General features: G+C 46.4%; 32 non-coding genes across 32 annotated transcripts; all 32 read left to right on the plus strand.

Moving 5' to 3' along the window:
• The first annotated feature begins 431 nt into the window (after positions 1–431).
• LOC143875181 (5S ribosomal RNA) lies at positions 432–550 on the plus strand. The gene has a single exon (XR_013249839.1). It is a non-coding gene; the product is annotated as a 5S ribosomal RNA (ribosomal RNA).
• A 597-nt stretch (positions 551–1,147) lies between these two features.
• LOC143875012 (5S ribosomal RNA) lies at positions 1,148–1,266 on the plus strand. The gene has a single exon (XR_013249680.1). It is a non-coding gene; the product is annotated as a 5S ribosomal RNA (ribosomal RNA).
• A 641-nt stretch (positions 1,267–1,907) lies between these two features.
• Positions 1,908–2,026, plus strand: LOC143875083 (5S ribosomal RNA). Its single transcript, XR_013249746.1, has one exon. It is a non-coding gene; the product is annotated as a 5S ribosomal RNA (ribosomal RNA).
• Positions 2,027–2,623: 597 nt separating this feature from the next.
• Positions 2,624–2,742, plus strand: LOC143874931 (5S ribosomal RNA). The gene has a single exon (XR_013249601.1). It is a non-coding gene; the product is annotated as a 5S ribosomal RNA (ribosomal RNA).
• A 577-nt stretch (positions 2,743–3,319) lies between these two features.
• LOC143874479 (5S ribosomal RNA) lies at positions 3,320–3,438 on the plus strand. The gene has a single exon (XR_013249158.1). It is a non-coding gene; the product is annotated as a 5S ribosomal RNA (ribosomal RNA).
• A 597-nt stretch (positions 3,439–4,035) lies between these two features.
• On the plus strand, positions 4,036–4,154 carry LOC143875141 (5S ribosomal RNA). The gene has a single exon (XR_013249802.1). It is a non-coding gene; the product is annotated as a 5S ribosomal RNA (ribosomal RNA).
• Positions 4,155–4,751: 597 nt separating this feature from the next.
• Positions 4,752–4,870, plus strand: LOC143874331 (5S ribosomal RNA). The gene has a single exon (XR_013249015.1). It is a non-coding gene; the product is annotated as a 5S ribosomal RNA (ribosomal RNA).
• Positions 4,871–5,467: 597 nt separating this feature from the next.
• Positions 5,468–5,586, plus strand: LOC143875109 (5S ribosomal RNA). The gene has a single exon (XR_013249771.1). It is a non-coding gene; the product is annotated as a 5S ribosomal RNA (ribosomal RNA).
• A 597-nt stretch (positions 5,587–6,183) lies between these two features.
• On the plus strand, positions 6,184–6,302 carry LOC143874976 (5S ribosomal RNA). The gene has a single exon (XR_013249644.1). It is a non-coding gene; the product is annotated as a 5S ribosomal RNA (ribosomal RNA).
• A 597-nt stretch (positions 6,303–6,899) lies between these two features.
• On the plus strand, positions 6,900–7,018 carry LOC143874568 (5S ribosomal RNA). Its single transcript, XR_013249244.1, has one exon. It is a non-coding gene; the product is annotated as a 5S ribosomal RNA (ribosomal RNA).
• A 641-nt stretch (positions 7,019–7,659) lies between these two features.
• LOC143875081 (5S ribosomal RNA) lies at positions 7,660–7,778 on the plus strand. Its single transcript, XR_013249744.1, has one exon. It is a non-coding gene; the product is annotated as a 5S ribosomal RNA (ribosomal RNA).
• A 588-nt stretch (positions 7,779–8,366) lies between these two features.
• On the plus strand, positions 8,367–8,485 carry LOC143875037 (5S ribosomal RNA). The gene has a single exon (XR_013249703.1). It is a non-coding gene; the product is annotated as a 5S ribosomal RNA (ribosomal RNA).
• Positions 8,486–9,126: 641 nt separating this feature from the next.
• LOC143874611 (5S ribosomal RNA) lies at positions 9,127–9,245 on the plus strand. The gene has a single exon (XR_013249286.1). It is a non-coding gene; the product is annotated as a 5S ribosomal RNA (ribosomal RNA).
• Positions 9,246–9,805: 560 nt separating this feature from the next.
• On the plus strand, positions 9,806–9,924 carry LOC143874864 (5S ribosomal RNA). Its single transcript, XR_013249532.1, has one exon. It is a non-coding gene; the product is annotated as a 5S ribosomal RNA (ribosomal RNA).
• Positions 9,925–10,521: 597 nt separating this feature from the next.
• Positions 10,522–10,640, plus strand: LOC143874924 (5S ribosomal RNA). The gene has a single exon (XR_013249594.1). It is a non-coding gene; the product is annotated as a 5S ribosomal RNA (ribosomal RNA).
• Positions 10,641–11,281: 641 nt separating this feature from the next.
• Positions 11,282–11,400, plus strand: LOC143875222 (5S ribosomal RNA). The gene has a single exon (XR_013249878.1). It is a non-coding gene; the product is annotated as a 5S ribosomal RNA (ribosomal RNA).
• Positions 11,401–11,995: 595 nt separating this feature from the next.
• LOC143873334 (5S ribosomal RNA) lies at positions 11,996–12,114 on the plus strand. The gene has a single exon (XR_013248048.1). It is a non-coding gene; the product is annotated as a 5S ribosomal RNA (ribosomal RNA).
• A 597-nt stretch (positions 12,115–12,711) lies between these two features.
• On the plus strand, positions 12,712–12,830 carry LOC143874450 (5S ribosomal RNA). The gene has a single exon (XR_013249129.1). It is a non-coding gene; the product is annotated as a 5S ribosomal RNA (ribosomal RNA).
• Positions 12,831–13,431: 601 nt separating this feature from the next.
• Positions 13,432–13,550, plus strand: LOC143875209 (5S ribosomal RNA). The gene has a single exon (XR_013249866.1). It is a non-coding gene; the product is annotated as a 5S ribosomal RNA (ribosomal RNA).
• Positions 13,551–14,147: 597 nt separating this feature from the next.
• LOC143874612 (5S ribosomal RNA) lies at positions 14,148–14,266 on the plus strand. The gene has a single exon (XR_013249287.1). It is a non-coding gene; the product is annotated as a 5S ribosomal RNA (ribosomal RNA).
• A 560-nt stretch (positions 14,267–14,826) lies between these two features.
• On the plus strand, positions 14,827–14,945 carry LOC143874274 (5S ribosomal RNA). The gene has a single exon (XR_013248959.1). It is a non-coding gene; the product is annotated as a 5S ribosomal RNA (ribosomal RNA).
• Positions 14,946–15,542: 597 nt separating this feature from the next.
• On the plus strand, positions 15,543–15,661 carry LOC143874569 (5S ribosomal RNA). The gene has a single exon (XR_013249245.1). It is a non-coding gene; the product is annotated as a 5S ribosomal RNA (ribosomal RNA).
• Positions 15,662–16,302: 641 nt separating this feature from the next.
• LOC143875082 (5S ribosomal RNA) lies at positions 16,303–16,421 on the plus strand. Its single transcript, XR_013249745.1, has one exon. It is a non-coding gene; the product is annotated as a 5S ribosomal RNA (ribosomal RNA).
• Positions 16,422–17,009: 588 nt separating this feature from the next.
• On the plus strand, positions 17,010–17,128 carry LOC143874808 (5S ribosomal RNA). The gene has a single exon (XR_013249478.1). It is a non-coding gene; the product is annotated as a 5S ribosomal RNA (ribosomal RNA).
• A 641-nt stretch (positions 17,129–17,769) lies between these two features.
• Positions 17,770–17,888, plus strand: LOC143874613 (5S ribosomal RNA). The gene has a single exon (XR_013249288.1). It is a non-coding gene; the product is annotated as a 5S ribosomal RNA (ribosomal RNA).
• A 560-nt stretch (positions 17,889–18,448) lies between these two features.
• Positions 18,449–18,567, plus strand: LOC143874865 (5S ribosomal RNA). The gene has a single exon (XR_013249533.1). It is a non-coding gene; the product is annotated as a 5S ribosomal RNA (ribosomal RNA).
• Positions 18,568–19,155: 588 nt separating this feature from the next.
• Positions 19,156–19,274, plus strand: LOC143874810 (5S ribosomal RNA). Its single transcript, XR_013249479.1, has one exon. It is a non-coding gene; the product is annotated as a 5S ribosomal RNA (ribosomal RNA).
• A 641-nt stretch (positions 19,275–19,915) lies between these two features.
• LOC143874614 (5S ribosomal RNA) lies at positions 19,916–20,034 on the plus strand. Its single transcript, XR_013249289.1, has one exon. It is a non-coding gene; the product is annotated as a 5S ribosomal RNA (ribosomal RNA).
• Positions 20,035–20,594: 560 nt separating this feature from the next.
• LOC143874866 (5S ribosomal RNA) lies at positions 20,595–20,713 on the plus strand. The gene has a single exon (XR_013249534.1). It is a non-coding gene; the product is annotated as a 5S ribosomal RNA (ribosomal RNA).
• A 594-nt stretch (positions 20,714–21,307) lies between these two features.
• LOC143874593 (5S ribosomal RNA) lies at positions 21,308–21,426 on the plus strand. Its single transcript, XR_013249269.1, has one exon. It is a non-coding gene; the product is annotated as a 5S ribosomal RNA (ribosomal RNA).
• Positions 21,427–22,023: 597 nt separating this feature from the next.
• Positions 22,024–22,142, plus strand: LOC143875131 (5S ribosomal RNA). Its single transcript, XR_013249792.1, has one exon. It is a non-coding gene; the product is annotated as a 5S ribosomal RNA (ribosomal RNA).
• Positions 22,143–22,783: 641 nt separating this feature from the next.
• Positions 22,784–22,902, plus strand: LOC143875223 (5S ribosomal RNA). The gene has a single exon (XR_013249879.1). It is a non-coding gene; the product is annotated as a 5S ribosomal RNA (ribosomal RNA).
• Positions 22,903–23,121: the final 219 nt, after the last annotated feature.

A 23,121-nucleotide genomic window follows, 5' to 3' on the forward strand; every position in this document is an offset into this window, starting at 1 on the left:
GTGATAGTGTGGTTTGATTCGATAAACGAAATTTGTTCTGATATTTCATTTGCGGTCAAATTATAGCGGGGGTTTGTTTAGATTCAGTGACGCACCGACTATAGCGGATGAGTGTACTAGTGGATGCGAGTCAGGAATCTGGTCGGAAGGTGTTTACTGGCCGTGAGCTACCCTTGGTGTACAAATATCATTCCGACGATAACTTTTGATCCGCTCGTCAGATCGTGGCGATACTTATATTGATTCGGGGGTACTCGGGAAGATTCATTGCGCAATGACAGCCTTGGTGGTCATCCGGCTTCCCGACATGCTCGGATCGTCCATCCGATGTATGTCATCTAGCAGGATTTTTTCTCACTTTCATTTAAACGGACTTCGTTCGACAATGCGAGTGGAAACTCTTTATTACTTTGACATTGGAGAGGCATGCTTGGTGAGATCATACCAGCACAAATGCACTGGATCCCATCAGAACTCCGAAGTTAAGCGTGCTTGGGCGAGAGTAGTACTAGGATGGGTTAGCTCCTGGGAAGTCCTCGTGTTGCACCCCTGTCACTTTTTTCGGCTATCTACCACTTTTTTCGAACAATCTTTCGGTTCTGGAACGTCGATGCGAACTGAAACGCTCGTTTAGTGCGACGCCTCCTAGGTTTCGGTTCGGAACTTTTTATTTTCTTCTGTATGGTGAATTCAAATACGCCCGGTCTTTATTATGGCGGGGTGATAGTGTGGTTTGATTCGATAAACGGAATTCGTACTGATATTTCATTTGCGGTCAAATTATAGCGGGGGTTTGTTTAGATTCAGTGACGTACCGACTATAGCGGATGAGTGTACTAGTGGATGCGAGTCAGGAATCTGGTCGGAAGGTGTTTACTGGCCGTGAGCTACCCTTGGTGCACAAATATCGTTCCGACGATAACGTTTGATCCGCCCGTCAGATCGTGGCGATTCTTATATTGATTCGGGGGTAGTCGGGTAGATTCATCGCGCCATGACAGCCTTGGCAGTCATCCGGCTTCCCGACATGCTCGGATTGTCCATCCGATTTCATCTAGCCGGATTTTTTCGCACTTTCATTTAAACGGACTTCGTACGACAATGCGACTGGAAACTCTTTATTACTTTGACAATGGAGAGGCATGCTACGTGCGATCATACTAGCACAAATGCACTGGGTCCCATCAGAACTCCGAAGTTAAGCGTGCTTGGGCGAGAGTAGTACTAGGATGGGTGACCTCCTGGGAAGTCCTCGTGTTGCACCCCTGTCACTTTTTTCGGCTATCTACCACTTTTTTCGAACAATCTTTTGTCACTTTTTTGGGCTATCTACCACTTTTTTCGAACAATCTTTCAGTTCTAGAACGTCGATGCGAACTGAAATGCACGTTTAGTGCGACGCCTCCTAGGTTTCGGTTCGGATGTATTTATTTTCTTCCGGATGGTGAATTCAAATACGGCCGGTCTTTATTATGGCGGGGTGATAGTGTGGTTTGATTCGATAAACGGAATTCGTAATGATATTTCATTTGCGGTCAAATTATAGCGGGGGTTTGTTTAGATTCAGTGACGTACCGGCTATAGCGGATGAGTGTACTAGTGGATGCGAGTCATGAATCCGGTCGGAAGGTGTTTACTGGCCGTGAGCTACCCTTGGTGCACAAATATCGTTCCGACGAAAACTTTTGATCCGCCCGTCAGATCGAGGCTATTCTTATATTGATTCGGGGGTACTCGGGAAGATTCATCGAGCGATGATAGCCCTGGCGGTCATCCGGCTTCCCGACATTCTCGGATCGTCCATCCGATGTCATCTAGCAGGATTTTTTCGTACTTTCATTTAAACGGACTTCGTACGACAATGCGAGTGGAAACTCTTTATTACTTTGACAATGGAGAGGCATGCTGGGTGCGATCATACCAGCACAATTGCACTGGATCCCATCATAACTCCGAAGGTAAGCGTGCTTGGGCGAGTGTAGTACTAGGATGGGTGACCTCCTGGGAAGTCCTCGTGTTGCACCCCTGTCGCTTTTTTCGGCTATCTACCACTTTTCTCGAACAATCTTTCGGTTCTGGAACGTCGATGCGAACTGAAACGCTCGTTTAGTGCGACGCCTCCTAGGTTTCGGTTCAGAACTTTTTATTTTCTTCTGGATGGTGAATTCAAATACGTCCGGTCTTTATTATGGCGGGGTGAAAGTGTGGTTTGATTCGATAAACGGAATTCGTACTGATATTTCATTTGCGGTCAAATTATAGCGGGGGTTTGTTTAGATTCAGTGACGTACCGACTATAGCGGATGAGTGTACTAGTGGATGCGAGTCAGGAATCTGGTCGGAAGGTGTTTACTGGCCGTGAGCTACCCTTGGTGCACAAATATCGTTCCGACGATAACTTTTGATCCGCACGTAAGATCGTGGCGATTCTTATATTGATTCGGGGGTGGTCGGGAAGATTCGTCGCGCCATGACAGCCTTGGCAGTCATCCGGCTTCCCGACATGCTCGGATTGTCCATCCGAAATCATCTAGCAGGATTTTTTCGCACTTTCATTTAAACGGACTTCGTACGACAATGCGACTGGAAACTCTTTATTACTTTGACAATGGAGAGGCATGCTGGGTGCGATCATACTAGCACAAATGCACTGGATCCCATCAGAACTCCGAAGTTAAGCGTGCTTGGGCGAGAGTAATACAAGGATGGGTGACCTCCTGGGAAGTCCTCGTGTTGCACCCCTGTCACTTTTTTCGAACAATCTTTCGGTTCTGGAACGTCGATGCGAACTGAAACACACGTTTAGTGCGACGCCTCCTAGGTTTCAGTTCGGAACTTTTTATTTTCTTCCGGATGGTGAATTCAAATACGTCTGGTCATTATTATGGCGAGGTGATAGTTTCGTTTGATTCGATAAACGGAATTCGTTCTGGCATTTCATTTGCGGTCAAATTATAGCGGGGGTTTGTTTAGATTCAGTGACGTACCGGCTATAGCGGATGAGTGTACTAGTGGATGCGAGTCATGAATTCGGTCGGAAGGTGTTTATTGGCCGTGAGCTACCCTTGGTGCACAAATATCGTTCCGACGATAACTTTTGATCCACCCGTCAGATCGTGGCGATTCTTATATTGATTCGGGGGTACTCGGGAAGATTCATCGCGCGATGACAGCCTTGGCAGTAATCCGGCTTCCCGACATGCTCGGATCGTCAATCCGATGTCATCTAGCTGGATTTTTTCTCAGTTTCATTTAAACGGACTTCGTACGACAATGCGAGTGGAAACTCTTTATTACTTTGACAATGGAGAGGCATGCTTGGTGCGATCATACCAGCACAAATGCACTGGATCCCACCAGAACTCCGAAGTTAAGCGTGCTTGGGCGAGAGTAGTACTAGGATGGGTGACCTCCTGGGAAGTCCTCGTGTTGCACCCCAGTCACTTTTTTCTGCTATCTACCACTTTTTTTGAACAATCTTTCGGTTCTGGAACGTCGATGCGAACTGAAACGCTCGTTTAGTGCGACGCCTCTTAGGTTTCGGTTCGGAACTTTTTATTTTCTTCTGGATGGTGAATTCAAATACGTCCGGTCTTTATTATGGCGGGGTGATAGTGTGGTTTGATTCGATAAACGGAATTCGTTCTGACATTTCATTTACGGTCAAAATATATCGGGGGTTTGTTTAGATTCAGTGAGGTATCGGCTATAGCGGATGACTTTACTAGTGGATGCGAGTCAGGATTCCAGTCGGAAGGTGTTTACTGGCCGTGAGCTACCCTTGGTGCACAAATATCGTTCCGACGATAACTTTTGATCCGCCCGTCAGATCGGAAAGATTCTTATTTTGATTCGAGGGTACTCGGGAAGATTCATCGCGCAATGACAGCCCTGGCGGTCATCCGGCTTCCCGACATTCTCGGATCGTCCATCCGATGTCATCTAGCAGGATTTTTTCGCACTTTAATTTAAACGGACTTCGTACGACAATGCGAATGGAAACTCTTTATTACTTTGACAATGGAGAGGCATGCTGGGTGCGATCATAGCAGCACAATTGCACTGGATCCCATCAGAACTCCGAAGGTAAGCGTGCTTGGGCGAGTGTAGTACTAGGATGGTTGACCTCCTGGGAAGTCCTCGTGTTGCACCCCTGTCACTTTTTTCGGCTATCTACCACTTTTTTCGAACAATCTTTCGGTTTTAGAACGTCGATGCGAACTGAAACGCACGTTTAGTGCGACGCCTCCTAGGTTTCGGTTCGGATCCTTTTATTTTCTTCCGGATGGTAAATTCAAATACGGCCGGTCTTTATTATGGCGGGGTGATAGTGTCGTTTGATTCGATAAACGGAATTCGTTCTGACATTTCATTTACGGTCAAAATATAGCGGGGGTTTGTTTAGATTCAGTGAGGTATCGGCTATAGCGGATGAGTTTACTAGTGGATGCGAGTCAGGATTCCGGTCGGAAGGTGTTTACTGGCCGTGAGCTACCCTTGGTGCACAAATATCATTCCGACGTTAACTTTTGATCTGCCCGTCAGATCGTAAGGATTCTTATTTTGATTCGAGGGTACTCGGGAAGATTCATCGCGCAATGACAGCCCTGGCGGTCATCCGGCTTCCCGACATTCTCGGATCGTCCATCCGATGTCATCTAGCAGGATTTTTTCGCACTTTAATTTAAACGGACTTCGTACGACAATGCGAATGGAAACTCTTTATTACTTTGACAATGGAGAGGCATGTTGGGTGCGATCATACCAGCACAAATGCACTGGATCCCATCAGAACTCCGAAGTGAAGCGTGCTTGGGCGAGAGTAATACTAGGATGGGTGACCTCCTGGGAAGTCCTCGTGTTGCACCCCTGTCACTTTTTTCGGCTATCTACCACTTTTTTCGAACAATCTTTCGGTTCTGAAACGTCCATGCGAACTGAAACGCACGTTTAATGCGACGCCACCGAGGTTTCAGTTCGGAACTTTTTATTTTCTTCCGGATGGTGAATTGAAATACGTCTGGTCATTATTATGGCGGGGTGATAGTGTCGTTTGATTCGATAAACGGAATTCGTTCTGATATTTCATTTGCGGTCAAATTATAGCGGGGGTTTGTTTAGATTCAGTGACGTACCGACTATAGCGGATGAGTGTACTAGTGGATGCGAGTCAGGAATCTGGTCGGATGGTCTTTACTGGCCGTGAGCTACCCTTGGTGTACAAATATCGTTCCGACGATAACTTTTGATCCGCCCGTCAGATCGTGGCGATACTTATATTGATTCGGGGGTACTCGGGAAGATTCATCGCGCATTGACAGCCTTGGCGGTCATCCGGCTTCCCGACATGCTCGGATCGTCCATCCGATGTCATCTAGCAGGATTTTTTCTCACTTTCATTTAAACGGACTTCGTACGACAATGCGAGTGGAAACTCTTTATTAGTTTGACATTGGAGAGGGATGCTTGGTGTGATCATACCAGCACAAATGCACTGGATCACATTAGAACTCCGAAGTTAAGCGTGCTTGGGCGAGAGTAGTACTAGGATGGGTGACCTCCTGGGAAGTCCTCGTGTTGTAACCCTGTTACTTTTTTCGGCTATCTACCACTTTTTTCGAATAATCTTTCGGTTCTGGAACATCGATGCGAACTGAAACGCTCGTTTAGTGCGACGCCTCCTAGGTTTCGGTTCGGAACTTTTTATTTTTTTCCGGATGGTGAATTCAAATACGTCCGGACTTTATTATGGCGGGGTGATAGTGTCGTTTGATTCGATAAACGGAATTCGTTCTGGCATTTCATTTGCGGTCAAATTATAGCGGGGGTTTGTTTAGGTTCAGTGACGTACCGGCTATAGCGGATGAGTGTACTAGTGGATGCGAGTGATGAATCCGGTCGGAAGGTGTTTATTGGCCGTGACCTACCCTTGGTGCACAATTATCGTTCCGACGATAACTTTTGATCCGCCCGTCAGATCGTGGCGATTTTTATATTGATTCGGGGGTACTCGGGAAGATTCATCGCGCGATGACAGCCTTGGTAGTAATCCGGCTTCCCGACATGCTCGGATCGTCCATCCGATGTCATCTAGCAGGATTTTTTCTCACTTTTATTTAAACGGACTTCGTACGACAATGCAAGTGGAAACTCTTTATTACTTTGACAATGGAGAGGCATGCTTGGTGCGATCATACCAGCACAAATGCACTGGATCCCACCAGAACTCCGAAGTTAAGCGTGCTTGGGCGAGAGTAGTACTAGGATGAGTGACCTCCTGGGAAGTCCTCGTGTTGCACCCCTGTCACTTTTTTCGGCTATCTACCACTTTTTTCGAACAATCTTTCGGTTCTGGAACGTCGATTCGAACTGAAACGCTCGTTTAGTGCGACGCCTCCTAGGTTTCGGTTCGGAACTTTTTATTTTCTTATGGATGGTGAATTCAAATACGTCCGGTCTTTATTATGGCGGGGTGATAGTGTGGTTTGATTCGATAAACGGAATTCGTACTGATATTTCATTTGCGGTCAAATTATAGCGGGGGTTTGTTTAGATTCAGTGACGTACCGACTATAGCGGATGAGTGTACTAGTGGATGCGAGTCAGGAATCTGGTCGGAAGGTGTTTACTGGCCGTGAGCTACCCTTGGTGCACAAATATCGTTCCGACGATAACTTTTGATCCGCCCGTCAGATCGTGGCGATTCTTATATTGATTCGGGGATGGTCGGGAAGATTCATCGCGCCATGATAGCCTTGGCAGTCATTCGGCTTCCCGACATGGTCGGATTGTCCATCCGATTTCATCTAGCAGGATTTTTTCGCACTTTCATTTAAACGGACTTCGTACGACAATGCGACTGGAAACTCTTTATTACTTTGACAATGGAGAGGCATGCTGGGTGCGATCATACTAGCACAAATGCACTGGATCTCATCAGAACTCCGAAGTTAAGCGTGCTTGGGCGAGAGTAGTACTAGGATGGGTGACCTGCTGGGAAGTCCTCGTGTTGCACCCCTGTCACTTTTTTCGGCTATCTACCACTTTTTTCGAACAATCTTTTGTCACTTTTTTCGGCTATCTACCACTTTTTTGGAACAATCTTTCGGTTCTGGAACGTCGATGCAAACTGAAACGCACTTATAGTGCGACGCCTCCTAGGTTTCGGTTCGGATGTATTTATTTTCTTCCGGATGGTGAATTCAAATACGGCCGGTCTTTATTATGGCGGGGTGATAGTGTCGTTTGATTCGATAAACGGAATTTGTTCTGACATTTCATTTACGGTCAAAATATAGCGGGGGTTTGTTTAGATTCAGTGAGGTATCGGCTATAGCGGATGAGTTTACTAGTGGATGCGAGTCAGGAACCCGGTCGGAAGGTGTTTACTGGCCGTGAGCTACCGTTGGTGCCCAAATATCGTTCCGACGATAACTTTTGATCCGCCCGTCACATCGTGGGGATTCTTATATTGATTCGGGGGAACTCGGGAAGATTCATCGCGCAATGACAGCTCTGGCGGTCATCCGGCTTCCCGACATTCTCGGATCGTCCATCCGATGTCATCTAGCAGGATTTTTTTGCACTTTCATTTAAACGGACTTCGTACGACAATGCGAATGGAAATTCTTTATTACTTTGACAATGGAGAGGCATGCTGGGTGCAATCATACCAGCACAAATGCACTGGATCCCATCAGAACTCCGAAGTTAAGCGTGCTGGGGCGGGAGTAAAACTAGGATGGGTGACCTCCTGGGAAGTCCTCGTGTTGCACCCCTGTCTCTTTTTTCGGCTATCTACCACTTTTTTCGAACAATCTTTCGGTTCTGGAACGTCGATGCGAACTGAAACGCACGTTTAGTGCGACGCCTCCTAGGTTTCAGTTCGGAACTTTTTATTTTCATCCGGATGGTGAATTCAAATACGTCCGGTCTTTATTATGGCAGGGTGATAGTGTCGTTTGATTCGATAAACGGAATTCGTTCTGATATTTCATTTACGGTCAAATTATAGCGGGGGTTTGTTTAGATTCAGTGACGTACCGACTATAGCGGATGAGTGTACTAGTGGAGGAATCTGGTCGGAAGGTGTTTACTGGCCGTGAGCTACCCTTGGTGCACAAATATCGTTCCGACGATAACTTTTGATCCGCCCGTCAGATCGTGGCGATTCTTATATTGATTCGGGGGTGGTCGGGAAGATTCATCGCGCCATGATAGCCTTGGCAGTCATTCGGCTTCCCGACATGGTCGGATTGTCCATCCGATTTCATCTAGCAGGATTTTTTCGCACTTTCATTTAAACGGACTTCGTACGACAATGCGACTGGAAACTCTTTATTACTTTGACAATGGAGAGGCATGCTGGGTGCGATCATAGTAGCACAAATGCACTGGATCTCATCAGAACTCCGAAGTTAAGCGTGCTTGGGCGAGAGTAGTACTAGGATGGGTGACCTGCTGGGAAGTCCTCGTGTTGCACCCCTGTCACTTTTTTCGGCTATCTACAACTTTTTTCGAACAATCTTTTGTCACTTTTTTCGGCTATCTACCACTTTTTTGCAACAATCTTTCGGTTCTAGAACGTCGATGCAAACTGAAACGCACGTTTAGTGCGACGCCTCCTAGGTTTCGGTTCGGATGTATTTATTTTCTTCCGGATGGTGAATTCAAATACGGCCGGTCTTTATTATGACGGGGTGATAGTGTCGTTTGATTCGATAAACGGAATTTGTTCTGACATTTCATTTACGGTCAAAATATAGCGGGGGTTTGTTTAGATTCAGTGAGGTATCGGCTATAGCGGATGAGTTTACTAGTGGATGCGAGTCAGGAATCCGGTCGGAAGGTGTTTACTGGCCGTGAGCTACCCTTGGTGCACAAATATCGTTCCGACGATAACTTTTGATCCGCCCGTCAGATCGTGGCGATTCTTATATTGATTCGGGGGTGGTCGGGAAGATTCATCGCGCCATGAGAGCCTTGGCAGTCATTCGGCTTCCCGACATGCTCGGATTGTCCATCCGATTTCATCTAGCAGGATTTTTTCGCACTTTCATTTAAACGGACTTCGTACGACAATGAGACTGGAAACTCTTTATTACTTTGACAATGGAGAGGCATGCTGGGTGCGATCATACTAGCACAAATGCACTGGATCCCATCAGAACTCCGAAGTTAAGCGTGCTTGGGCGAGAGTAGTACTAGGATGGGTTACCTGCTGGGAAGTCCTCGTGTTGCACCCCTGTCACTTTTTTCGGCTATCTACCACTTTTTTCGAACAATCTTTTGTCACTTTTTTCGGCTATCTACCACTTTTTTGGAACAATCTTTCGGTTCTGGAACGTCGATGCAAACTGAAACGCACTTATTGTGCGACGCCTCCTAGGTTTCGGTTCGGATGTATTTATTTTCTTCCGGATGGTGAATTCAAATACGGCCGGTCTTTATTATGGCGGGGTGATAGTGTCGTTTGATTCGATAAACGGAATTCGTCTGACATTTCATTTACAGTCAAAATATAGCGGGGGTTTGTTTAGATTCAGTGAGGTATCGGCTATAGCGGATGAGTTTACTAGTGGATGCGAGTCAGGAATCCGGTCGGAAGGATTCTTATATTGATTCGGGGGTACTCGGGAAGATTCAACGCGCAATGACAACCCTGGCGGTCATCCGGCTTCCCGACATTCTCGTATCGTCCATCCGATGTCATCTAGCAGGATTTTTTCGCACTTTCATTTAAACGGACTTCGTACGACAATGCGAATGGAAACTCTTTATTACTTTGACAATGGAGAGTCATGCTGGGTGCAATCATACCAGCACAAATGCACTGGATCCCATCAGAACTCCGAAGTTAAGCGTGCTTGGGCGAGAGTAATACTAGGATGGGTGACCTCCTGGGATGTCCTCGTGTTGCACCCCTGTCACTTTTTTCGGCTATCTACCACTTTTTTCGAACAATCGTTCGGTTCTGGAACTTCGATGCGAACTGAAACGCACGTTTAGTGCGACGCCTCCTAGGTTTCAGTTCGGAACTTTTTATTTTGTTCCGGATGGTGAATTCAAATACGTCCGGTCTTTATTATGCCAGGGTGATAGTGTCGTTTGATTCGATAAACGGAATTCGTTCTGATATTTCATTTGCGGTCAAATTATAGCGGGGGTTTGTTTAGATTCAGTGACGTACCGACTATAGCGGATGAGTGTACTAGTGGATGCGAGTCAGGAATCTGGTCGGAAGGTGTTTACTGGCCGTGAGCTACCCTTGGTGCACAAATATCGTTCCGACGATAACTTTTGGTCCGCCCGTCAGATCGTGGCGATTCTTATATTGATTCGGGGATGGTCGGGAAGATTCATCGCGCCATGATAGCCTTGGCAGTCATTCGGCATCCCGACATGGTCGGATTGTCCATCCGATTTCATCTAGCATGATTTTTTCGCACTTTCATTTAAACGGACTTCGTACGACAATGCGACTGGAAACTCTTTATTACTTTGACAATGGAGAGGCATGGTGGGTGCGATCATACTAGCACAAATGCACTGGATCTCATCAGAACTCCGAAGTTAAGCGTGCTTGGGCGAGAGTAGTACTAGGATGGGTGACCTGCTGGGAAGTCCTCGTGTTGTACCCCTGTCACTTTTTTCGGCTATCTACCACTTTTTTCAAACAATCTTTTGTCACTTTTTTCGGCTATCTACCACTTTTTTGGAACAATCTTTCGGTTCTAGAACGTTGATGCAAACTGAAACGCACGTTTAGTGCGACGCCGCCTAGGTTTCGGTTCGGATGTATTTATTTTCTTCCGGATGGTGAATTCAAATACGGCCGGTCTTTATTATGGCGGGGTGATAGTGTCGTTTGATTCGATAAACGGAATTTGTTCTGACATTTCATTTACGGTCAAAATATAGCGGGGGTTTGTTTAGATTCAGTGAGGTATCGGCTATAGCGGATGAGTTTACTAGTGGATGCGAGTCAGGAATCCGGTCGGAAGGTGTTTACTGGCCGTGAGCTACCCTTGGTGCACAAATATCGTTCCGACGATAACTTTTGATCCGCCCGTCACATCGTGGGGATTCTTATATTGATTCGGGGGAACTCGGGAAGATTCATCGCGCAATGACAGCCCTGGCGGTCATCCGGCTTCCCGACATTCTCGGATCGTCCATCCGATGTCATCTAGCAGGATTTTTTTGCACTTTCATATAAACGGACTTGGTACGACAATGCGAATGGAAATTCTTTATTACTTTGACAATGGAGAGGCATGCTGGGTGCAATCATACCACCACAAATGCACTGGATCCCATCAGAACTCCGAAGTTAAGCGTGCTGGGGCGGGAGTAATACTAGGAAGGGTGACTTCCTGGGAAGTCCTCGTATTGCACCCCTGTCACTTTTTTCGGCTATCTACCACTTTTTTCGAACAATCTTTCGGTTCTGGAACGTCGATGCGAACTGAAACGCACGTTTAGTGCGACGCCTCTTAGGTTTCAGTTCGGAACTTTTTATTTTCTTCCGGATGGTGAATTCAAATACGTCCGGTCTTTATTATGGCAGGGTGATAGTGTCGTTTGATTCGATAAACGGAATTCGTTCTGATATTTCATTTGCGGTCAAATTATAGCGGGGGTTTGTTTAGATTCAGTGACGTACCGACTATAGCGGATGAGTGTACTAGTGGATGCGAGTCAGGAATCTGGTCGGAAGGTGTTTACTGGCCGTGAGCTACCCTTGGTGCACAAATATCGTTCCAACGATAACTTTTGATCCGCCCGTCAGATCGTGGCGATTCTTATATTGATTCGGGGGTGCTCGGGAAGATTCATCGCGCCATGACAGCCTTGGCAGTCATCCGGCTTCCCGATATGCTCGGATCTTTCATCCGATTTCATCTAGCAGGATTTTTTGCACTTTCATTTAAACGGACTTCGTACGACAATGCGACTGGAAACTCTTTATTACTTTGACAATTGAGAGGCATGCTGGTGCGATCATACCAGCACAAATGCACTGGATCCCATCAGAACTCCGAAGTTAAGCGTGCTTGGGCGAGAGTAGTACTAGGATGGGTGACCTCCTGGGAAGTCCTCGTGTTGCACCCCTGTCACTTTTTTCGGCTATGTACCACTTTTTTCGAACAATCTTTCGGTTCTGGAACGTCGATGCGAACTGAAACGCACGTTTAGTGCGACGCCTCCTAGGTTTCAGTTCGGAACTTTTTATTTTCTTCCGTATGGTGAATTCAAATACCTCCGGTTTTTATTATGGCAGGGTGATAGTGTCGTTTGATTCGATAAACGGAATTCGTTCTGATATTTCATTTGCGGTCAAATTATAGCGGGAGTTTGTTTAGATTCAGTGACGTACCGACTATAGCGGAGGAGTGTACTAGTGGATGGGAGTCAGGAATCTGGTCGGAAGGTGTTTACTGGCCGTGAGCTACCCTTGGTGCACAAATATCGTTCCGACGAAAACTTTTGATCCGCCCGTCAGATCGTGGCTATTCTTATATTGATTCGGGGGTACTCGGGAAGATTCATCGAGCGATGACAGCCCTTGCGGTCATCCGGCTTCCCGACATGCTCGGATCGTCCATTCGATGTCATCTAGCAGGATTTTTTCGTACTTTCATTTAAACGGACTTCGTACGACAATGCGAGTGGAAACTGTTTATTACTTTGACAATGGAGAGGCATGCTGGGTGCGATCATACCAGCACAATTGCACTGGATCCCATCAGAACTCCGAAGGTAAGCGTGCTTGGGCGAGTGTAGTACTAGGATGGGTGACCTCCTGGGAAGTCCTCGTGTTGCACCCCTGTCACTTTTTTCGGCTATCTACCACTTTTTTCGAACAATCTTTCGGTTTTGGAACGTCGATGCGAACTGAAACGCACGTTTAGTGCGACTCCTCCTAGGTTTCGGTTCAGATCCTTTTATTTTCTTCCGGATGATGATTTCAAATACGTCCGTCCGGTCTTTATTATGGCGGGGTGATAGTGTGGTTTGATTCGATAAACGAAATTCGTTCTGATATTTCATTTGAGGTCAAATTATAGCGGGGGTTTGTTTAGATTCAGTGACGTACCGACTATAGCGGATGAGTGTACTAGTGGATGCGAGTCAGGAATCTGGTCGGAAGGTGTTTACTGGCCGTGAGTTACCCTTGGTGGACAAATATCGTTCCGACGATAACTTTTGATCCGCCCGTCAGATCGTGGCGATACTTATATTGATTCGGGGGTACTCGGGAAGATTCATCGCGCAATGACAGCCTTGGCGGTCATCCGGCTTCCCGACATGCTCGGATCGTCCATCCGATGTCATCTAAGAGGATTTTTTCTCACTTTCATTTAAACGGACTTCGTACGACAATGCGAGTAGAAACTCTTTATTACTTTGACATTGGAGAGGCATGCTTGGTGTGATCATACCAGCACAAATGCACTGGATGCCATCAGAACTCCGAAGTTAAGCGTGCTTGGGCGAGAGTAGTACTAGGATGGGTGAGCTCCTGGGAAGTCCTCGTGTTGCACCCCTGTTACTTTTTTCGGCTATCTACCACTTTTTTCGAACAATCTTTCGGTTCTGGAACGTTGATGCGAACTGAAACGCTCGTTAAGTGCGACGCCTCCTAGGTTTCGGTTCGGTTCTTTTTATTTTTTTCTGGATAGTGAATTCAAATACGTCCGGTCTTTATTATGGCGGGGTGATAGTGTCGTTTGATTCGATAAATGGAATTCGTTCTGACATTTCATTTGCGGTCAAATTATAGCGGGGGTTTGTTTAGATTCAGTGACGTACCGGCTATAGCGGATGAGTGTACTAGTGGATGCGAGTCAGGAATCTGGTCGGAAGGTGTTTACTGGCCGTGAGCTACCCTTGGTGCACAAATATCATTCCGACGATAACTTTTGATCCGCCCGTCAGATTGTGGCGATTCTTATATTGATTCGGGGGTGGTCGGGAAGATTCATCGCGCCATGATAGCCTTGGCAGTAATTCGGCTTCCCGACATGCTCGGATTGGCCATCCGATTTCATCTAGCAGGATTTTTTCGCACTTTCATTTAAACGGACTTCGTACGACAATGAGACTGGAAACTCTTTATTACTTTGACAATGGAGAGGCATGCTGGGTGCGATCATACTAGCACAAATGCACTGGATCCCATCAGAACTCCGAAGTTAAGCGTGCTTGGGCGAGAGTAGTACTAGGATGGGTTACCTGCTGGGAAGTCCTCGTGTTGCACCCCTGTCACTTTTTTCGGCTATCTACCACTTTTTTCGAACAATCTTTTGTCACTTTTTTCGGCTATCTACCACTTTTTAGGAACAATCTTTCGGTTCTGGAACGTCGATGCAAACTGAAACGCACTTATAGTGCGACGCCTCCTAGGTTTCGGTTCGGATGTATTTATTTTCTTCCGGATGGTGAATTCAAATACGGCCGGTCTTTATTATGGCGGGGTGATAGTGTCGTTTGATTCGATAAACGGAATTCGTCTGACATTTCATTTACGGTCAAAATATAGCGGGGGTTTGTTTAGATTCAGTGAGGTATCGGCTATAGCGGATGAGTTTACTAGTGGATGCGAGTCAGGAATCCGGTCGGAAGGATTCTTATATTGATTCGGGGGTACTCGGGAAGATTCAACGCGCAATGACAGCCCTGGCGGTCATCCGGCTTCCCGACATTCTCGGATCGTCCATCCGATGTCATCTAGCAGGATTTTTTCGCACTTTCATTTAAACGGACTTCGTACGACAATGCGAATGGAAACTCTTTATTACTTTGACAATGGAGAGTCATGCTGGGTGCAATCATACCAGCACAAATGCACTGGATCCCATCAGAACTCCGAAGTTAAGCATGCTTGGGCGAGAGTAGTACTAGGATGGGTGACCTCCTGGGAAGTCCTTGTGTTGCACCCCTGTCACTTTTTTCGGCTATCTACCACTTTTTTCGAACAATCTTTCGGTTCTGGAACGTCGATGCGAACTGAAACGCATGTTTAGTGCGACGCCTCCTAGGTTTCAGTTCGGAACTTTTTATTTTCTTCCGGATGGTGAATTCAAATACGTCCGGTCTTTATTATGGCAGGGTGATAGTGTCGTTTGATTCGATAAACGGAATTCGTTCTGATATTTCATTTGCGGTCAAATTATAGCGGGGGTTTGTTTAGATTCAGTGACGTACCGACTATAGCGGATGAGTGTACTAGTGGATGCGAGTCAGGAATCTGGTCGGAAGGTGTTTACTGGCCGTGAGCTACCCTTGGTGCACAAATATCGTTCCGACGATAACTTTTGATCCGCCCGTCAGATCGTGGCGATTCTTATATTGATTCGGGGATGGTCGGGAAGATTCATCGCGCCATGATAGCCTTGGCAGTCATTCGGCATCCCGACATGGTCGGATTGTCCATCCGATTTCATCTAGCAGGATTTTTTTGCACTTTCATTTAAACGGACTTCGTACGACAATGCCACTGGAAACTCTTTATTACTTTGACAATGGAGAGGCATGCTGGGTGCGATCATACTAGCACAAATGCACTGGATCTCATCAGAACTCCGAAGTTAAGCGTGCTTGGGCGAGAGTAGTACTAGGATGGGTGACCTGCTGGGAAGTCCTCGTGTTGCACCCCTGTCACTTTTTTCGGCTATCTACCACTTTTTTCGAACAATCTTTTGTCACTTTTTTCGGCTATCTACCACTTTTTTGGAGCAATCTTTCGGTTCTAGAACGTCGATGCAAACTGAAACGCACGTTTAGTGCGACGCCTCCTAGGTTTCGGTTCGGATGTATTTATTTTCTTCCGGATGGTGAATTCAAATACGGCCGGTCTTTATTATGGCGGGGTGATAGTGTCGTTTGATTCGATAAACGGAATTTGTTCTGACATTTCATTTACGGTCAAAATATAGCGGGGGTTTGTTTAGATTCAGTGAGGTATCGGCTATAGCGGATGAGTTTACTAGTGGATGCGAGTCAGGAATCCGGTCGGAAGGTGTTTACTGGCCGTGAGCTACCGTTGGTGCCCAAATATCGTTCCGACGATAACTTTTGATCCGCCCGTCACATTGTGGGGATTCTTATATTGATTCGGGGGAACTCGGGAAGATTCATCGCGCAATGACAGCCCTGGCGGTCATCCGGCTTCCCGACATTCTCGGATCGTCCATCCGATGTCATCTAGCAGGATTTTTTTGCACTTTCATTTAAACGGACTTCGTACGACAATGCGAATGGAAATTCTTTATTACTTTGACAATGGAGAGGCATGCTGGGTGCAATCATACCAGCACAAATGCACTGGATCCCATCAGAACTCCGAAGTTAAGCGTGCTGGGGCGGGAGTAAAACTAGGATGGGTGACCTCCTGGGAAGTCCTCGTGTTGCACCCCTGTCTCTTTTTTCGGCTATCTACCACTTTTTTCGAACAATCTTTCGGTTCTGGAACGTCGATGCGAACTGAAACGCACGTTTAGTGCGACGCCTCCTAGGTTTCAGTTCGGAACTTTTTATTTTCATCCGGATGGTGAATTCAAATACGTCCGGTCTTTATTATGGCAGGGTGATAGTGTCGTTTGATTCGATAAACGGAATTCGTTCTGATATTTCATTTACGGTCAAATTATAGCGGGGGTTTGTTTAGATTCAGTGACGTACCGACTATAGCGGATGAGTGTACTAGTGGAGGAATCTGGTCGGAAGGTGTTTACTGGCCGTGAGCTACCCTTGGTGCACAAATATCGTTCCGACGATAACTTTTGATCCGCCCGTCAGATCGTGGCGATTCTTATATTGATTCGGGGGTGGTCGGGAAGATTCATCGCGCCATGATAGCCTTGGCAGTCATTCGGCTTCCCGACATGGTCGGATTGTCCATCCGATTTCATCTAGCAGGATTTTTTCGCACTTTCATTTAAACGGACTTCGTACGACAATGCGACTGGAAACTCTTTATTACTTTGACAATGGAGAGGCATGCTGGGTGCGATCATACTAGCACAAATGCACTGGATCTCATCAGAACTCCGAAGTTAAGCGTGCTTGGGCGAGAGTAGTACTAGGATGGGTTACCTGCTGGGAAGTCCTCGTGTTGCACCCCTGTCACTTTTTTCGGCTATCTACCACTTTTTTCGAACAATCTTTTGTCACTTTTTTCGGCTATCTACCACTTTTTTGCAACAATCTTTCGGTTCTAGAACGTCGATGCAAACTGAAACGCACGTTTAGTGCGACGCCTCCTAGGTTTCGGTTCGGATGTATTTATTTTCTTCCGGATGGTGAATTCAAATACGGCCGGTCTTTATTATGGCGGGGTGATAGTGTCGTTTGATTCGATAAACGGAATTTGTTCTGACATTTTATTTACGGTCAAAATATAGCGGGGGTTTGTTTAGATTCAGTGAGGTATCGGCTATAGCGGATGAGTTTACTAGTGGATGCGAGTCAGGAATCCGGTCGGAAGGTGTTTACTGGCCGTGAGCTACCCTTGGTGCACAAATATCGTTCCGACGATAACTTTTGATCCGCCCGTCAGATCGTGGCGATTCTTATATTGATTCGGGGGTGGTCGGGAAGATTCATCGCGCCATGAGAGCCTTGGCAGTCATTCGGCTTCCCGACATGCTCGGATTGTCCATCCGATTTCATCTAGCAGGATTTTTTCGCACTTTCATTTAAACGGACTTCGTACGACAATGAGACTGGAAACTCTTTATTGCTTTGACAATGGAGAGGCATGCTGGGTGCGATCATACTAGCACAAATGCACTGGATCCCATCAGAACTCCGAAGTTAAGCGTGCTTGGGCGAGAGTAGTACTAGGATGGGTTACCTGCTGGGAAGTCCTCGTGTTGCACCCCTGTCACTTTTTTCGGCTATCTACCACTTTTTTCGAACAATCTTTTGTCACTTTTTTCGGCTATCTACCACTTTTTTGGAACAATCTTTCGGTTCTGGAACGTCGATGCAAACTGAAACGCACTTATAGTGCGACGCCTCCTAGGTTTCGGTTCGGATGTATTTATTTTCTTCCGGATGGTGAATTCAAATACGGCCGGTCTTTATTATGGCGGGGTGATAGTGTCGTTTGATTCGATAAACGGAATTCGTCTGACATTTCATTTACGGTCAAAATATAGCGGGGGTTTGTTTAGATTCAGTGAGGTATCGGCTATAGCGGATGAGTTTACTAGTGGATGCGAGTCAGGAATCCGGTCGGAAGGATTCTTATATTGATTCGGGGGTACTCGGGAAGATTCAACGCGCAATGACAACCCTGGCGGTCATCCGGCTTCTCGACATTCTCGGATCGTCCATCCGATGTCATCTAGCAGGATTTTTACGCACTTTCATTTAAACGGACTTCGTACGACAATGCGAATGGAAACTCTTTATTACTTTGACAATGGAGAGTCATGCTGGGTGCAATCATACCAGCACAAATGCACTGGATCCCATCAGAACTCCGAAGTTAAGCGTGCTTGGGCGAGAGTAATACTAGGATGGGTGACCTCCTGGGATGTCCTCGTGTTGCACCCCTGTCACTTTTTTCGGCTATCTACCACTTTTTTCGAACAATCGTTCGGTTCTGGAACTTCGATGCGAACTGAAACGCACGTTTAGTGCGACGCCTCCTAGGTTTCAGTTCGGAACTTTTTATTTTCATCCGGATGGTGAATTCAAATACGTCCGGTCTTTATTATGGCAGGGTGATAGTGTCGTTTGATTCGATAAACGGAATTCGTTCTGATATTTCATTTACGGTCAAATTATAGCGGGGGTTTGTTTAGATTCAGTGACGTACCGACTATAGCGGATGAGTGTACTAGTGGAGGAATCTGGTCGGAAGGTGTTTACTGGCCGTGAGCTACCCTTGGTGCACAAATATCGTTCCGACGATAACTTTTGATCCGCCCGTCAGATCGTGGCGATTCTTATATTGATTCGGGGGTGGTCGGGAAGATTCATCGCGCCATGATAGCCTTGGCAGTCATTCGGCTTCCCGACATGGTCGGATTGTCCATCCGATTTCATCTAGCAGGATTTTTTCGCACTTTCATTTAAACGGACTTCGTACGACAATGCGACTGGAAACTCTTTATTACTTTGACAATGGAGAGGCATGCTGGGTGCGATCATACTAGCACAAATGCACTGGATCTCATCAGAACTCCGAAGTTAAGCGTGCTTGGGCGAGAGTAGTACTAGGATGGGTTACCTGCTGGGAAGTCCTCGTGTTGCACCCCTGTCACTTTTTTCGGCTATCTACCACTTTTTTCGAACAATCTTTTGTCACTTTTTTCGGCTATCTACCACTTTTTTGCAACAATCTTTCGGTTCTAGAACGTCGATGCAAACTGAAACGCACGTTTAGTGCGACGCCTCCTAGGTTTCGGTTCGGATGTATTTATTTTCTTCCGGATGGTGAATTCAAATACGGCCGGTCTTTATTATGGCGGGGTGATAGTGTCGTTTGATTCGATAAACGGAATTTGTTCTGACATTTTATTTACGGTCAAAATATAGCGGGGGTTTGTTTAGATTCAGTGAGGTATCGGCTATAGCGGATGAGTTTACTAGTGGATGCGAGTCAGGAATCCGGTCGGAAGGTGTTTACTGGCCGTGAGCTACCCTTGGTGCACAAATATCGTTCCGACGATAACTTTTGATCCGCCCGTCAGATCGTGGCGATTCTTATATTGATTCGGGGGTGGTCGGGAAGATTCATCGCGCCATGAGAGCCTTGGCAGTCATTCGGCTTCCCGACATGCTCGGATTGTCCATCCGATTTCATCTAGCAGGATTTTTTCGCACTTTCATTTAAACGGACTTCGTACGACAATGAGACTGGAAACTCTTTATTGCTTTGACAATGGAGAGGCATGCTGGGTGCGATCATACTAGCACAAATGCACTGGATCCCATCAGAACTCCGAAGTTAAGCGTGCTTGGGCGAGAGTAGTACTAGGATGGGTTACCTGCTGGGAAGTCCTCGTGTTGCACCCCTGTCACTTTTTTCGGCTATCTACCACTTTTTTCGAACAATCTTTTGTCACTTTTTTCGGCTATCTACCACTTTTTTGGAACAATCTTTCGGTTCTGGAACGTCGATGCAAACTGAAACGCACTTATAGTGCGACGCCTCCTAGGTTTCGGTTCGGATGTATTTATTTTCTTCCGGATGGTGAATTCAAATACGGCCGGTCTTTATTATGGCGGGGTGATAGTGTCGTTTGATTCGATAAACGGAATTCGTCTGACATTTCATTTACGGTCAAAATATAGCGGGGGTTTGTTTAGATTCAGTGAGGTATCGGCTATAGCGGATGAGTTTACTAGTGGATGCGAGTCAGGAATCCGGTCGGAAGGATTCTTATATTGATTCGGGGGTACTCGGGAAGATTCAACGCGCAATGACAACCCTGGCGGTCATCCGGCTTCTCGACATTCTCGGATCGTCCATCCGATGTCATCTAGCAGGATTTTTACGCACTTTCATTTAAACGGACTTCGTACGACAATGCGAATGGAAACTCTTTATTACTTTGACAATGGAGAGTCATGCTGGGTGCAATCATACCAGCACAAATGCACTGGATCCCATCAGAACTCCGAAGTTAAGCGTGCTTGGGCGAGAGTAATACTAGGATGGGTGACCTCCTGGGATGTCCTCGTGTTGCACCCCTGTCACTTTTTTCGGCTATCTACCACTTTTTTCGAACAATCGTTCGGTTCTGGAACTTCGATGCGAACTGAAACGCACGTTTAGTGCGACGCCTCCTAGGTTTCAGTTCGGAACTTTTTATTTTCTTCCGGATGGTGAATTCAAATACGTCCGGTCTTTATTATGGCAGGGTGATAGTGTCGTTTGATTCGATAAACGGAATTCGTTCTGATATTTCATTTGCGGTCAAATTATAGCGGGGGTTTGTTTAGATTCAGTGACGTACCGACTATAGCGGATGAGTGTACTAGTGGATGCGAGTCAGGAATCTGGTCGGAAGGTGTTTCTGGCCGTGAGCTACCCTTGGTGCACAAATATCGTTCCGACGATAACTTTTGATCCGCTTGTCAGATCGTGGCGATTCTTATATTGATTCGGGGGTGCTCGAGAAGATTCATCGCGCCATGACAGCCTTGGCAGTCATCCGGCTTCCCGATATGCTCGGATCTTTCATCCAATTTCATCTAGCAGGATTTTTTGCACTTTCATTTAAACGGACTTATTACGACAATGCGACTGAAACTCTTTATTACTTTGACAATGGAGAGGCATGCTGGGTGCGATCATAACAGCACAAATGCACTGGATCCCATCAGAACTCCGAAGTTAAGCGTGCTTGGGCGAGAGTAGTACTAGGATGGGTGACCTCCTGGGAAGTCCTTGTGTTGCACCCCTGTCACTTTTTTCGGCTATCTACCACTTTTTTCGAACAATCTTTCGGTTCTGGAACGTCGATGCGAACTGAAACGCATGTTTAGTGCGACGCCTCCTAGGTTTCAGTTCGGAACTTTTTATTTTCTTCCGGATGGTGAATTCAAATACGTCCGGTCTTTATTATGGCAGGGTGATAGTGTCGTTTGATTCGATAAACGGAATTCGTTCTGATATTTCATTTGCGGTCAAATTATAGCGGGGGTTTGTTTAGATTCAGTGACGTACCGACTATAGCGGATGAATGTACTAGTGGATGCGAGTCAGGAATCTGGTCGGAAGGTGTTTACTGGCCGTGAGCTACCCTTGGTGCACAAATATCGTTCCGACGATAACTTTTGATCCGCCCGTCAGATCGTGGCGATTCTTATATTGATTCGGGGATGGTCGGGAAGATTCATCGCGCCATGATAGCCTTGGCAGTCATTCGGCTTCCCGACATGGTCGGATTGTCCATCCGATTTCATCTAGCATGATTTTTTCGCACTTTCATTTAAACGGACTTCGTACGACAATGCGACTGGAAACTCTTTATTACTTTGACAATGGAGAGGCATGCTGGGTGCGATCATACTAGCACAAATGCACTGGATCTCATCATAACTCCGAAGTTAAGCGTGCTTGGGCGAGAGTAGTACTAGGATGGGTGACCTGCTGGGAAGTCCTCGTGTTGCACCCCTGTCACTTTTTTCGGCTATCTACCACTTTTTTCGAACAATCTTTTGTCACTTTTTTCGGCTATCTACCACTTTTTTGGAACAATCTTTCGGTTCTAGAACGTTGATGCAAACTGAAACGCACGTTTAGTGCGACGCCTCCTAGGTTTCGGTTCGGACGTATTTATTTTCTTCTGGATGGTGAATTCAAATACGGCCGGTCTTTATTATGGCGGGGTGATAGTGTCGTTTGATTCGATAAACGGAATTTGTTCTGACATTTCATTTACGGTCAAAATATAGCGGGGGTTTGTTTAGATTCAGTGAGGTATCGGCTATAGAGGATGAGTTTACTAGTGGATGCGAGTCAGGAATCCGGTCGGAAGGTGTTTACTGGCCGTGAGCTACCCTTGGTGCACAAATATCGTTCCGACGATAACTTTTGATCCGCCCGTCACATCGTGGGGATTCTTATATTGATTCGGGGGAACTCGGGAAGATTCATCGCGCAATGACAGCCCTGGCGGTCATCCGGCTTCCCGACATTCTCGGATCGTCCATCCGATGTCATCTAGCAGGATTTTTTTGCACTTTCATATAAACGGACTTGGTACGACAATGCGAATGGAAATTCTTTATTACTTTGACAATGGAGAAGCATGCTGGGTGCAATCATACCACCACAAATGCACTGGATCCCATCAGAACTCCGAAGTTAAGCGTGCTGGGGCGGGAGTAATACTAGGAAGGGTGACTTCCTGGGAAGTCCTCGTATTGCACCCCTGTAACTTTTTTCGGCTATGTACCACTTTTTTCGAACAATCTTTCGGTTCTGGAACGTCGATGCGAACTGAAACGCACGTTTAGTGCGACGCCTCCTAGGTTTCAGTTCGGAACTTTTTATTTTCTTCCGGATGGTGAATTCAAATACGTCCGGTCTTTATTATGGCAGGGTGATAGTGTCGTTTGATTCGATAAACGGAATTCGTTCTGATATTTCAT

Source organism: Tasmannia lanceolata, unplaced genomic scaffold, assembly GCF_043159265.1.
Source record: "Tasmannia lanceolata isolate RefF3 unplaced genomic scaffold, GAP_Taslan_0.1 ptg000003l, whole genome shotgun sequence".
NCBI classification, from domain to species: domain Eukaryota; kingdom Viridiplantae; phylum Streptophyta; class Magnoliopsida; order Canellales; family Winteraceae; genus Tasmannia; species Tasmannia lanceolata.